General features: G+C 39.2%; 1 non-coding gene across 1 annotated transcript; it reads left to right on the top strand.

The window, feature by feature from the left end:
* The first annotated feature begins 3888 nt into the window (after positions 1–3888).
* Positions 3889–3961, top strand: TRNAG-CCC (transfer RNA glycine (anticodon CCC)). The gene has a single exon. It is a non-coding gene; the product is annotated as a tRNA-Gly (tRNA).
* Positions 3962–13032: the final 9071 nt, after the last annotated feature.

The following is a 13032-nucleotide window of genomic DNA, read 5'->3' as shown; positions in this document are numbered from 1 at the left end:
CAGAGTAGGAGAAATTATTTTCAAATCATACATCTGATAAGCAAGTTGTATCTAGAATACAGAAAGGATTTTTACAACTCAGCAACAAAAACAACACAATTGAAAAATGGGAAAAGGACTTGAGTCGAAATTTCTCCAAAGAAGATATACAAATGACCATGAAACTCATGGAAAAAATGCCCACTATCAGTCATCAGGGGAATGCAAATCAAAGCTACAATGAGATACCACTTTACACCCACTAGGATGGCTCTAATAAAATAAAGGAAAATAAGTTCTGGCAAGATTTAGAGAAACTGGAACTTCGTACATTGCTCATGGGAATGTAAAATGGTGTAGCTGCTGTGGAAATCAGTTTGGCACTTTTTCTAAAAGATACACACAGAACTTCCACATGACCCAGCAATTCCATTAAAGCATATACCCAAAATAATTGAAAAAAGATATTTAACCAAATGCTTGTACATAAATGTTCATAATAGTGCTATTCACAATATCCAAAAGGTAGAAACAACCCAAATGTTCATAAACTGATGAATGGATAAAACAAAATGGTGGTATACCCATATGATGGAATATTATTTAACTATAAAAACGAATGAAGTACCAATACATGCTACAGCATGGATGAACCTTAAAAACATTATGTAAGTGAAAGAACTCAGACACAATAGATCATATATTATATGATCCAGTTACATGAAATGTCCAGTAAAGGTAAATTCTTATAGACAGCAGATTGTTTCCCAGGGCTGGGCACAAGGAGGAAGTGGGGAGTGATTGGCTAATGGGTACACGGTTTCCATGTGAGATGATGAAAATATTGTGTAAATAGATAAATGATAGTTGCACAACAACATCTATGTATTTTCACTGAATTGTATACTTTAAAATTGTTAGTTTCATGTTTTGTGCATTTTACCTCAATTTAAAAAATAATTGCCTCCATTTTTTAAAAAGTTAAGCATAAATTTACCATGTGACCCAGAAACTCTACTCTTAGGTATCTACCAAAGAGAAATGAAACATATGTCTGCATGAAAAATTGTACTTGGATGTTCATAGCATTATTTATAATAACCAAAAGGTGGAAAGAACCCAAATTTTCACCAACTGGTGAATGCATGAACAAAGTGATATATCCATACCATTTGGCAATAAAAATAAAAAATGAATCTTAAAAACATTTTGCTCAAAACAAACAAAAAACCATTTTGCTCAATGAAAGAAGCCATGCACACACACACAAAACCTCACATATTATGAGTCCATTACTATGAAATTTGCAAAAGTTGCAAATCTATAGAGGCAGAAAGTAGGTTAGTGGTTGCCTGGGTCTGGCGGCATGAATGGAGAGTGACTAAAAAGGAGCATGAGGGATCTTTCTGGGGAGATAGAAATGTCCTAAAAGTGGACTGTGGTGATAATAGTACAATTCTGTAAATATGCTAAAATTAATTGAATTGTAGAGTTAACGCAGGTGAATTTTATGCTATGTAATTATACCCCAATAAAGCTGTTTTTTAAAACAACAACAACAACACAAGACCACTCTATACAAGAGACAAGACCACTCTATCCAAGAGAAGTGGAATACATTTTCTATTCAAATCCACGTAGAACATTTCCCAGGTTAAGTCATATGTTAGGCCATAGAAAATTCATAATAAATTTAAGATGACTGAAGCATCATATCAAGCATCTTTTTCAACCACATGGTATGAAACTAGAAATCAATTACAAGGAAAAAAACTGGAAAATTCACAAATGCATGAAGATTAAACAACATGCTACTTAACAACCAATGACTCAAAGGAGAAATTGAAAGATAAAATTATTCATTTATTTGGCTGCACCAGGTCTTAATTGCGGCACATGGGATCTTCAAGCATTGTTGCAGCATGCAGGATCTCTTAATTGCTGCATATGGGATCTTCAGTTGTGACATGTGGGATCTAGTTCCCTGACCAGGGATCAGACCCAGGACCCCTGCATTGGAAGTGTGGAATCTTAGCCACTGGACCACCAGGGAATTCGCTGAGATGCAGCAGTTCTAAGAAAGAAGTTCATAATGATGAACACCTACATTAAGAATGAAAATCTTAAATAAAAATTCCAACTTTACAATTCAAGGAATAGAAAAAGAATAAAATAAGCCCAAAGTTAATAGAAGGAAGGAAATAAAGATCAGAGTGGAAATAAATGAAATAGAAACAAAAAAGAAAACAGAAAAGATCAATGAAACTAAGAGATTTTTTTAAAAAGATAAACAAAATAGACAAATCTTCAGCTAGACTTAAAAAGAAATAGAAGATTTAAATCAATAAAATTAGAAGTGAAAGAGGAGTTATTACTTATTTACCACAGACATGCATAGACTCATAAGAGATTATTATGAGCAATTAAATGTCAACAAATTGGGCAACCAAGAAGAAAAGGATAAATTCCTGGAAACATACAACTTACCAAGACCAAATCATGAAGAAATAGAAAATCTGAACAGGCTAGTTACCAATAAGGGGATTGAGTCAGTAATCAAAAACCTTCCAACAAATAAAAGCCCTGGACAAGATGGCTCCACTGGTAAATTCTACCAAACATTAAAAGAAGAATAAATGACAATCCTTCTCAAACTCTTCCCCAAAATAGGAGGAAACACTTCCAGTCTCATTTTATGAGGCTAGCATTACCCAGATACCAAAGCCATATAAGAGCACTAAAAGAAAAGAAAATTATAGGTCAATATCCTATATTCAATACCACATTAAAAGGATAATACAACATGATCCAGTGGGATTTATTCCAGGGATGCCAGGATGATTATCCACAAACCAATAAATGTGATACACTGCATTAACAAAATGAAGGATATAAATCACATGATTATCCTAATAGATGCAGAAAAAACCTTTGACAAAATTCAACATCCATTCATAAACAAAAACTTTCAACAAACTTGGTATAGTGAGAGAATGTACCGCAGCATAATAAAGGTCATATATGGCAAGCTTCCCTGGTGGCTCAGATGGTAAAGAATCTGCCTGCAATGCAACAGACCCAGTTTCGATCCCTGGGTCATGAAGATCCCCTGGAGAAAGGGGTGGCAACCCACTCCAGTATTCATGGGGAATTCCATAGACATCTGAGACCCGAGGGCTACAGTCCATGGGGTTGCAAAGAGCCAGACACTACTGAGTAACTAACACACATGGCCATACTGTCTAAAGCAATGTACAGATAAGACTATACTCAATGGTGAAAAGCTGAGAGCTTATCCTCTAGGATGAAGAATGAGACAAGCATGCCCACTTTCACTACTTTTGTTTCACATAGTACTAGAAGTTGTAGCCAGAGCAATTCGGCAAGAGAAAGAAATAAAAGGCATCCATATAGGAATGGAAGAATTAAAACTATCTCTATTTGCAGATGACATAATATTATATATGCTGCTGCTGTTGCTAAGTCACTTCAGTCGTGTCTGACTCTGTGCGACCCCATAGACGGCAGCCTATCAGGCTCCGCCGTCCCTGGGATTCTCCAGGCAAGAACACTGGAGGGGGTTGCCATTTCCTTCTCCAATGCATGAAAGTGAAAAGTGAAAGTGAAGTCGCTCAGTTGTGCCCAACTCTTAGCGACCCCATGGACTGCAGCCTACCAGGCTCCTTTGTCCATGGGATTTTCCAGGCAAGAGCACTGGAGTGGGTTGCCATTGCCTTCTCCGAATATTATGTATAGAAAACCCTGAACACTCCACAAAAAAACTAACCAACAAATTCAGTAAAGTCTCAGGATACAAAATCAATATACAAAAAAAAATCAATGTACAAAAAAATCAGTTGCATTTCTACATACTAACAATGAACTATCAGAAAGAGAAATTAAGGGACTTCCATGGTGGTCCAGTGGTTAAGACTATGTGCTCCCAATGCAGGGGGCCCAGGTTCAAGCCCTGGTCAGGGAACTAGATCCCACATGTCACAACTAAGACCCAGCACAAATAAATAGTTTTTTGAAAAAGAGAAATTAAGAAAACAATCCCATTTACTATTGCATCAAAAATAATACAATTCATAGGAATAAATTTAACCAAGGAAGTGAAAGATCAGTACCTTAAAAACTCTAAGACATTGATGAAAGAACTAGAAGACACACAAAAAATGGAAATATCCTCCATGTTCATGGATTGGAAGAATTAATATTAAGATGGTCATACTGTCTAAAGCAATGTACAGATTCAAAGCAGTCCTTATCAAAATTCCAATAATTTTTTTTCCACAGAAACAAACCATACTAAAATTGTTGAAACCACAAAGACCCCCAAATAGCCAAAGCAATATTGAGAAAGGAGGACAAAGCTGGAAACAGCACAGTTCCTAATTGCAAATGATATTACAAAGCTATAGTAATCAAAACAGCATGTTATTTGACCCTAAAAGTACTCATTACAAGGAAGAAAAAATTTTGTAACTCTATGAAGTGATGGATGTTAACTAAACTTTTTGTGGTAATCATTTCACAATATTTGTATGTCAAGTCATTAGGTTGTACACCTTAAACTTATACAATGCTGTATGTCAATTATATCTCAATTAAACTGGAAGAAAAACAGTATGTTGATGGCATGAAAGCAGACATGTTGATCAATGGAAGAGAAAAGGGAGCCCAGAAATAAATCTATGCATATATTGGTCAATTTATTCATGACAAAGGAGTCAAGAATACACAATGGGGGAAGGATAGTTTATTCAATAAATGGCGCTGACAAAACAGGGCAGACACATGCAAAGAATGAAACTGGACCCTTATCTTACGACAAACACAAGAATAAACTAAAAATGAATTAACGACTTGAATGTTAGACCCAAAACCATATAACTCCTAGAAGAAAACATAAGGTATAAGGTCCTTGACATTGGTCTTGGCAATGATTCTTTGGATTTGATACCAAAAGCAAAGGCAACAAAAGCAAAAACAAGCAAGTGAACTAAAAACTTCTGCACAGCAAAGGAGTGAAAAGGCAGCCTACAGAATGGGTAAAATATTTGCAAATAATATGTCTGATGAGTTAATATTTAAAATACATAAAGAACTCATGCAACTCATTAGTGAAAAAACCCAAAGTGAAAGTGAAGTCACTCAGTCATGTCCGACTCTTTGCAACCCCATGGACTGTAGCCTACCAGGTTCCTCCATCCATGGGATTCTCCAGGCAAGAATACTGGAGTGGGTTTCCATTTCAAACAATATGATTATAAAACAGACAGAGGAACTGAATAGACATTTTCCCAAAGAAGACATACAAATTGTCAACTGGTTAACAGGTACATGAAAGGTGCTCAGCATCACTAATCATCAGGAAATGCACATCAAAACTACAGATATAACTTCATACTTGTTAGAATGGCTATAATAAAAATAAAAAAAAAGACAAGCGATGACAAACGGCAGCAAAGATATGGAGAAAAAGGAATCCTTGTGCTCTGTTGCTGGGAATGTAAATTGGTGCAGCCACTATGGAAAACAGTATGTAGGTTCCTCAAAAAATTAAAACTAGAACTACACTATGATCCAACAATTCCATTTCTGTATATATATCCAAATGAAATGAAAACAGGATCTCGAAAGGTATCAGCACTCCCATGTTCACCCAGCATTATTCATAAAAGCCAGGATATGGAAGAAACCTAAGTGTCCATCAATGAAAGAAAAAAATGTAACACACACACACGCATACACACACACACACAATGGAATATTATTCAGCCACAAAAAGAAGGAAATCCTACCATTTGCTACAGCATGGATGGAACTTGAGTGCATTATGTTAAGTGATATAAGCCAAACAGAAAAAGAGAAATATTGCATGGTATTCCTTACATGTGGAATCTTTAGGAAAAAAACAGAGAGAAAGAGTTAAACTCATAGAAACAGACAGTAGAAAAGTGGTTGCCAAAGGCTGGAAGTTGGTGGGGGGAATGGGGAGAGGTTGATAAAAGGGTAGAAACTTTCAGGTATATGATGAATAAGGTCTGAGAATCTAATGAGATTTGTGAGAATCTAGCGTGATGACTGGAGAAGGCAATGGCACCCCACTCCAGTACTCTTGCCTGGCAAATCCCATGGACAGAGGAGCCTGGTAGGCTGCAGTCCATGGGGTCGCTAGGAGTCGAACATGACTGAGCAACTTCACTTTCACTTTTCATTTTCATGCATTGGAGAAGGAAATGGCAAGCCACTCCAGTGTTCTTGCCTGGAGAATCCCAGGGACGGGGGAGCCTGGTGGGCTGCTGTCTATGGGGTCGCACAGAGTCGGGCACGACTGAAGCGACTTAGCAGCAGCAGCAGCAGCAGCATGATGACTAGAGTTGATAACACTGTATTGTATAACTGAAATTGGTTAAGAGAGTAGAACTTAAATGTTCTCACCACACACACGAAAAGGATAACAAGTGCCTCAGAGCCTAATCAGTATATCTCTGTCTCTGTCAGGGGTGAATAGTTTGAGAACATTATTTGTACCCCTGTCCATATTTCCTGTTCACTGTTTTCCTTTTTTATCTTTTTTCCTTTGATCACCTCTTAACCCATTACATTTTGGCCTCTGCTTCTTCCTTCTTAACCCATTGTAATTTGCCATCCACCCCCACCACTCCATGTTCTCTGCAAGGCTACCAGTTATTTTATTGCTAAATCTAGTGGTTGGTTTCCAGGCTTTGTTTTGTGTGATATTTGGCATGTTAACCATTCCTTCTATTTTGGAAGATGATTTGCCCTTGGTTTCTCTGACACTACACTCTCCTGTTTCTACTCTACTCTGTGTCAGTGAATTCCTCCATTATCCAGCCAGCCACTTCAGTCATAAATCCAGGCTTCTTCTCTGACTCACTGTTAACTACCACACGAAATCCATTCACTAAGCATGCTGATTTTTACCTCGTAAATATTCTCTTGTTCAGAATTCTATCAGGGGTTCATGTATCCTGGAAGGTTTCAGAGAATCCATGAATGCGTATGCTGAATTGAAGGCAAAATTTGGTATGATTGTGTGTATTAGCATTTCTCTGGGGAGAATGTATAAGCCATAACTTTCATTATATTCTCAGACAGGTCTGTGACTCAAAATAAAGTATAACACCATTGATCTAACTCCATCCATTTATTGATATTTTTATCCCCTCCTCCCTGCTCCCCCCATCCCACCCACTCTGACCAGATGTAGTTACTACAAAGACCCATTTCTCCATATAACAGTCTCTCTGCAAGACAGCAAAGAGATCAAACCAGTCAATCCTAAAGGAAATCAACCCTGATTATTCATTAGAAGGACTGATGCTGAAGCTGAAGCTCCAATACTTTGGCTACCTGATGCGAAGAGCCAACTCACTGGAAAAGACCCTGATGCTGGAAAAGATTGAAAGCAAAAGGAGAAGAGGGCAGCAGAGGATGAGATGATTAGATAGCATTGCCAACTCAGTGGACATGAGTTTGAGAAAACACCAGGAGATAGTGAAGGACAGGCAAACCTGGTCCTTTGCTGCAGTCCACGGGGTCGCAAAGAGTCAGACATAACTGAGCGACTAAAAAACAACTTTCTCTTAGGGCCACAAATAAGGATGGGCTATTGCTGAGGACATGGACTGAGGCTAGCAGGGCTAGATGCATTCTGCCTCAGGAGGCTACTGTGCGCCACCATGGCCTGCTCCTCTCCCCTCTTTCTGCCAACAAATCATTTATTCTTTCATTTTCCTTCCTCTCCCATCTCTCCTTATCCAATTTCTCCTTTTCTCTCTTTCTCATTCTCCTTCTCTTCCTCTTTTTCTTCCTTAGCTTCTCCCTCATACTTTATTAACACATTAATTATAGGGCAATCAGACTTTGACCATGGAGCTTGAAGCCTCTTAAAATCAGGACTAGAGGCGGCATTCACCTTGCTCATTGGCTCTTACTTCCAGAGTCCCCAGCACAGCCTCCACAGAAGAGAAAAGGGGAGGGAATGGGCCTGCGCTTGGAGGTATGGAGTCAGTAACTAGGGAAATCCCAGCCCCAAGTATAACTGTAATGAGTTAGAAGAAATATGTGAGTCAGGTCAAGAAATCATAGATCTTACAACTTTTTATCAAAACAAAGTTTGGAAGAAATTTAAAAATGTATCTAACCCAATCTTCCTCCCTTCTTATCCGTCTTGATTCCTTTCTGTTCTTCACCCCATACATCCATCAACAAGATTTTTAGCTCTCCCTTAAAATTTATTCCATTCCACTATTTTATGTGCTATAGCTTCTGGTACTATTGCTATCTTGAAATTGTGTAGTGTCCTCCAACTTTCTTCTTCAATGTTGCTTTGGTGGACTAGATCTTTTCTTTTCCATATGAACTTTTAAATCACTTTGTCTATATCTACAAAATAGTTTAGCAGGGTTTTGACTGAATCTATGTTGAATCTATAGATCAACTTGGGAAGAACTGATATTTTAACAATATTGAGACTTCCTATTCATGGGCTTCCCAGGTGGCTCAGTGATAAAGCATCTGCCTGCTATGCAGCAGATGTGGATTTGATCCCTAAGTCAGGAAGATCCTCTGGAAAAGGAAATAGCAACCCACTTCAGTATTCTTGCCTGGAGAATCCCATGGACAGAGAAGCCTAGTGGTCTATTAGTTTATGGGGTCGCAAAAGAGTCAGACATGATTTAGAGACCAAACAACAACAATTCATGAACATGGACTATCTCTCCATTTATTTAGATATTCTTTGATTTCTTTCATTAATGTTTTGTAATTTTCCGCATTCAGATACTGTACATATTTTTTTATATTTATACTTAATTCATTGTTTTGCAGCTATCATAATTAGTACCATTTTCTTAAAATTTCAAATTCTAATTTTTACTACTGGCATATAGGAAAGCAACTGATGTTTGTGTATCGACCCTGTATTCTGTATCCTTGCTATGTATACTCTTATTAGTTCCAGAAAAGTTTTTCTTTTTTTGTAGATTGTTTGGGATTTTCCACAATCTTCCAAATTTTCATAAATTGTATTTTTCATTTAACTCAAAATATTTAAAATTTTCTCTTGAGACTTCTTCTTTGACACATATGTTATTTACAAGTATTTTAATTTATAAACATTTGGGGATTTCCTGGAAATTTTTCTGTTGCTGGTTTCTAGTTTAATTCCATTGTAGTCTGAGAACATATTTTGTATGATTTCTGTTCTTTTAAATTTGTTAAGATGTGTTTTATGGCCCAGAATATGGTCTATCTTGATAAGCATGTTGCAAACTTGAGAAAATTTATACTCTGCTGTTGTCAGAAGGAGTACTCTGTAAGTGCCAATGAGATCAAGCTGACTGATACTGCTGTAAATTAATTTAAAAAAGAATGGTTCACAGATTAAAAAAAAAAAGAAACAAATCTGAATTTTACATTTTAAAACATCCAGAAAACTTGGTTAAAAACAAAATTATTTTTAAAATCCTACTTAAAAAAATAGGTAAAAATAGATCCAAAATCTTTACACTTACCTTTCTTCATCATCACTCTCCTAGCCTAAGCTATTTTGGTCTCCTGCTTAGACCTTCTGACTGGTCTCATCACTAGCCTCCTAACTGGTCTACCTGTTTTCAGTTTTGCTCCCACTATAATCCATTTCCCACAAATCAGACAGAATGATCATAGACATGTCAATCCTAGCTCAAAACCCTCTAGTGGCTTGTCATTGTACCTGGAGTAAACACCTTTGTATGGCTGGCATGGTCCTACACGGGCTTGCTTCAGAATTTCTCTCCTACTTCATTTACTACCAATCAGACTTCTTCTGACTGGTAATCCCTTAAATACCCCCAAGTTCATTCTCACTCTACAGCCTTCACCCTTGTGTTTCACCTTGCTTGGGAAGCCATGTCTCTGGATCGTCCTGAAATGATCACTTTCTTGTCATTCAATCTCACCTCAACTCTCCCTCCTAGGAGAGACTTTCCCTGACTAGTCTTGTAGTCTATAAGTGACAATGTGGTCAAGTTGATTGATAGTGCTGTTCAGGTAAAAATATATCCCAAATCTGTCCAGAGACCTTCACTGACTATTTAATCTTGTTCCCCAGATCTACCCAGTCACATTACCTTTGGACAATATTTTCAAAACACTTTTACTTTCTGAAATGATCCTGTTCCTGTATTTGTTGGTTGTTTATATCTGTCATCCTTTCTCTAAAATGTTGCCACCGGGAGAGCAGGGACCCTCTTCATCACTGAATTGTCAGCACCTAGAGCAGAGTAGGCACCTAAATATTTATTGAATGACTGCACTTCTGTTTGAACATTCCCAGTCACTTGGAGCTGACTGCTTTGATCCATAAGGCAGCCAGTGCCTCTTTGGATGGTTTTTTGTGTTAGAAATTTCATCTTTCACTCGAGCTTAGCACTGCATTCTTGACCATATAAACAGATTAGAAGAGAAAAAAATAACTTACAATCATTATGAAAGATGCTGAGACTTTGATAAAATTTAACACCTGTTAGTGATAAAAAGATGTTCTAAGCATGTTAGGAATAAGAGGTAACTTCCTTAAACCGATGAAAAGCATCCTCCAAAATCCCACAGGGAATGTATATAATGGTTGCACACTGAAAATTTTCCCTTTAAGATAAGTAACAAGACAGGGATGCCCATTATCACTCCTTTTGTTCAGCATTGAATTGGAGATCCTGCACCATAAGGGAAGGAAGTGAAATAACAGGAATAGGGATTTGGAAGGAAGAAATAAAACTGTCATTTAAATCTATTTTCTATCTTTCACCCACTGGTTCTCCTTCAGTGTTCTGGAGGCCCACAGACCAAAGCTGTCCCTTCTTCATGATGGTCCAGGTCTTCTTTCATCTCTGGGCCTCAGTCACCTTCACTAGAAAATGAAGGGTTGGACGAGGTAATCCAAAAAGCTCCTTGTGGTTCCATCTTCCCATAATTCTTTGAGCCCAAATAATCTCTCCTGCAGGCTAAACATCTCTGTTTTCCTCGGTAGTTCCTAATAGTGATGACCAGAGCCCTCCTTTCCTAGTAACACATTCCATTAAAAAAAAATGTGGTTTCCAGAACTGGGGCAGAAGGTGAAGAAAGGCTAGGGCATGAAAAGATTGGAGTAGAGCGAGTTAGACGGAAAACAGAGTTGAGACATGAAATGGTAGAGAGAGGCAGCAGAGGTTTCAGGGTATCTGAGGGAGAGGTTGCCTGGTAGGGGAGAACTCCTTGACTTTGTCCCTGGAGTGAGCAGAGGATCTTCTGCATGCTTTGGGGAAACAGTGATGGGAACTGAGTTTGTAGCTGTCTCCAAGCATTTGGTGGCTGTCAGTCCTTCCTTCCAGCTCTCCTACCCTGGGCTCCGTAGCTGAGATGGAGGGAGGGGGATTGACAAAAGCCGAAGCAGGGTGGGAAGGGAGACTGCACAGAGCTAGGCCCCTGTCCAGGAGGCAGGAGCAGCCGCCACAGTAGGAGGGAGCAGCAAGCCAACAGCTGAGTGAGACAAGGCCTGGGTTATTTTTTTTTTTCCAGTTTGTTGGCATGTGGGTGGATTTTTCTCCTTTTTTCTTCTCTCCTGCTCTCTGCCGTTTCCACAGAGATGTGGGAGTTTGCAAATTTGTCTCAGTGGAGGGGAGAGGCAAGAGCTGATTTGGGGGGTCCTTGTCAGGAACCAGGGAAGCAGAGAAGGACACTGCAATTCTGGTAGCAAGAAAACTAGAACCCATTCCCTGATGGTATCACTGGGGCAAGGAAGGCTTCACTCGCTTTCCTTTCCCCCAGTGCTGCAGAGGGATGTATTCTCACCTCTGTTCAACTCTTTGCTCTCAAATCCATCCCACCTGGTGATTGCAAAAGGCTTTCTCTGATTCTTTCCTTGCTCTGCAATGCCAAATGCCCTTTCCTCGGGTCCCTGAACAAACTATGGGCACCCTGAGACTATTCCACCCAGAGGTTGCTTTCCTCTCCAGTATGGCCTGGGGTTGGGGGTGAGGGGCTAAGGAGCTTTCCTTTTTTTCTAGCAATACATGTAAAGGATTGAAAAAAAAAAAAAAAACCAAAACAGTACTTATAGCACATGCTAAGTGCCAAATGAGTATTTCAGGCTTTCAGAGGGGGAAGCTTTCTGAAAGAATTAAGGGGTGAGTAATTTACAGAAGTCTTCCTGGAGGATGTAGAGCAGAGACAAACTGACAAAGTAGGTAAGGGCATGCCAGGCAGAGGCACACAGCACGAAGTTGTGGGTCTGGACACCTAGATACTGATCCTCATTCTGCCATTTTGTAATGTGATGTTGAAAAAGGAAGTTACTTCCCTTCTCTTGGGCCATCTTTTCTCATTGGGAAAACAGGCTGAATCTCTAAAAGCTCTGCAGATTTGTGGAGCTGAATCCTGATTCCTGGCCGTGGGGCTTATGAGCCATCTAATGACATCATGGGTATCCAGAGTGTGTTGAACACCATCAAGGGATTAGATGACCAACTGTACCATTTTGCCTGGTACTGAGAGGTTCCCTGGGAAGCAGAGTTTCAGCGCTTAAACAATCTTGAGCAAACTGGGATAGTTGGTCACCCTAGCAAGGCACACGTCCCCTACTTGTTATTATCACTATCGTTATCATTATTATTACCACTAGAGGGCAACACTCTCTTATGCCTCGGAGTAGGTCTAAGCCTCCACCGGTCCAAAACGTAAAGAAGTGTCCCGTCATTCCAGGACAGACCAATCCTCTCAGTCTTTCTCCAGAAGAGAACCCTGAGGAACAGAAAGATCTGTGGACCTTGAATTCCTGGAGCTTCCTTTTGGCCTTGCCAGCCCTATGTGGTCTGATTTTGCCAACTGTGCCCAAACCCTGAGCCGCACTCACTTGCCTATTCTGCCCCACTATGGCAGAACCGCCCTTTTCTTAGGGGACTGGGGACATACAGGGATGCTGACACTTAGCTTTGGTTTGTCTGAATGCAACAGGCAGTTTCACACGGATTTCCTGCTCTCATGCTTTGACTTTCTGGCAGT

Source organism: Ovis aries, chromosome X (assembly GCF_016772045.2).
Source record: "Ovis aries strain OAR_USU_Benz2616 breed Rambouillet chromosome X, ARS-UI_Ramb_v3.0, whole genome shotgun sequence".
In the NCBI taxonomy this organism is placed as follows: Eukaryota; Metazoa; Chordata; class Mammalia; order Artiodactyla; family Bovidae; genus Ovis; species Ovis aries.
Note: the sequence above shows the minus strand (reverse complement) of the source record. Positions and strands in the feature narration are given on the sequence as shown.